The following is a 2,675-nucleotide window of genomic DNA, read 5'->3' on the forward strand; positions in this document are numbered from 1 at the left end:
ATTAATTAAAGAGTTTAATTAATTATTAATTTTATTAGATATCAAAATTATAGGTCCATGAGTCACCGCATCGTCCTTGTAATCTTACAAGACACTAAGGGCAAAATAAGAATTTTAGAATTATGAAATTTTAAAATAAAATGCTCGAGGATAATTAATTAAAAATTAATTATTAATTAAATAATGTGATTATTTAAGCTTAAATTTAAATTTTGAAACACACATGTGAAGGTATTCACATGGGTTGAACGCACAACAATGTGAATCCCAATGAGATTCAGTTGCTTGTTCTCAAGTTATCCATTTAACTTATTTGATAAGTTTGCTAATTTGAAATTCAAATTAATTTAAGTTTGACTTAAATTAGAATTTAAATTTGAGTCAAAATTGACATGTGGGGGTGAGAGATTTTGTTTCAAAACCAAATTTGAAGTTGGAGATAATCATCAAGCATTATCTTGGAGATAAAAATTAGACTTTTTTTAAAAGTCTGAATACTACTCTATAAATAGGAGAATGCAGAAAATTAGATAACACAATTTTTTGCTCTTCCTAGCATAGTGTGGCCGGTTTTCTATAGAGTGTGGGAAGAAAAATTTTCTCCAAAACGTCTACGTCGTGCATGTGTTGCTGTTCGTAAAAACCTTGAGTGTTTATTCACTAATCCCGTTTTGTTTTAGGTGTGCCCACACACACGTTTTCGTAGATTTAAGAAATTGACGAGAAAGGTTCGGGTGTTCTAAACTAGCTTGGAGCGAGGAATGTTCGAGGTCAAAGAATTCAAGTTATCGTCTTAATTAGTTGTTAGGTAAATAAATTAATTTGATTAATTTATTCGTACATAAATTAATATAATTTATAGAGTATTTCAAAGTTTTATGAAAATATTTGTTAAACATGATGCGCTAAACACACGCTTCCGCATCCGAAATCGTTTCGCAAACCAACGAAAATATATGCCCGATTAAAAATTTTTAAATCTCACTTCTACTCCTAATAAAAAATCTCTCCATTCACCAACTTTAAATCCCTCAAATCGAATCAAAATTCAGAGTCAAATTTGTAAAATACCACGTTCTGATAGTTTAACAAAGTAGAGGGATGGATTGTTTAAATTTAAAGTTTAAGAGTCTAAAACATTTGAAAGACAAAAATCTCAGCAATCTATTTATAATAAAACTCTCCTTTTTGGTAGAAAATAAAAGGTTCCCTCATTTTAATAATAAAACTGCAATATATCTCGAAGTTTTAAATATGCACATTAGAATTCTTCAACTAATCCGAATCTCAATTTAAATTTTTTACTATAGTATTTTTGTTCACAAAAATTTAAATTTAATCTTTTTTTTTGCTACGATATTTTTCTCACATAAATTCACTTTTCAACTTAAATTCTCTAATTCAAATTGTAGAAAGAACGACCACTAAAATATTTTCAATTTAAGATTGTATTTTTTCGGGACTTTCTCTAGTGTTCTTTCTTTTTTTAAAATATCAGTGTTTTTTACTTATCAGTCGTTAGATCTGTATTAAATCTGGTTAAAAATGAAATAAAATTAAAAAAATAGTACAGATCTAACAACTAATATAAATTAAATACTGATATTCTTAAGGAAAAAAAAAAAAAAAAACACCGGAAATTTTCTTTTTTTCCACCTCAAAAGTCAAAAGCAACCGTAAATATTACTGTCATCGGACCTTCTAAAGCTTCTTCTGCCCTTCGTTTTTTCTCTTGGGAAGTCTAAACAAAGGGCTGGGCTTTCAAATACAACGGGAGAAACCGAGAAAGTAACATTAAAAAAATGTTATTCATATCATCGTGACAAATAAAAAAGAAACCATGCATAGAGCAATGCTATTTCTAATTTTTTGCTTTTTGCTGAGTAACTTTATTTCTAATTATTACTATATTATTTAGGGGATAGCATATTGTTACCTTTTAGATATAAATATATTTTATTTTCACAAGCAAACGGGGAACACAAGAACGAACGGATTCTGTCACAAAGAAATAGCTGCTAGTTTGTGCACCAACTCGTGAGAGCGAAAGTAACAGAATAGAAAAGTATTACTTGGTTATATTTGACGGAAATAATACAAAAATAATACTTTCACCCAAAAAAATAAATAAAAATAGAAAACAATCCAACAAAGCTTATAGCCACATTCAGATATACAGGCAGGCAAAAATGGGGTGGTCATACACTCATAAGCCCCATTTAAATTAGGCTCACTATATATCACTTGTTATTTCTAGTTATTCACTCATATAAATTGTTTTTATATGTAAATTAAACTCAAATCATTCCACCAAAGTAATACGTTGGAATACCAAGTCTCTAAGATGCGTTTAGTTGGGTGGAAAGGAAATAAATAGAATTGAATAAAATTCAAGTTTGATGTTTGGTTGGATTTATAAGAAATAAATGATCATTCCTTCACTCATTTTGGGTGAATCATTATTCTGTCATCACATAAGAGAAATAGTCATTCCAAACTCTTTTCTTTATTTTTTTCTTCATAATTACCTTGCAATATTATAATATAATTACTATATATTATAATATGTAATGTAATATAATATAATATATATAAAAATATTATAATATAATATAGTTATAAATTATAATATATTTATTTAATATTCTATAATAATATATTATATATTAAAACGT

Source organism: Morus notabilis, unplaced genomic scaffold (assembly GCF_000414095.1).
Source record: "Morus notabilis unplaced genomic scaffold, ASM41409v2 Scaffold45, whole genome shotgun sequence".
Taxonomy (NCBI): domain Eukaryota; kingdom Viridiplantae; phylum Streptophyta; class Magnoliopsida; order Rosales; family Moraceae; genus Morus; species Morus notabilis.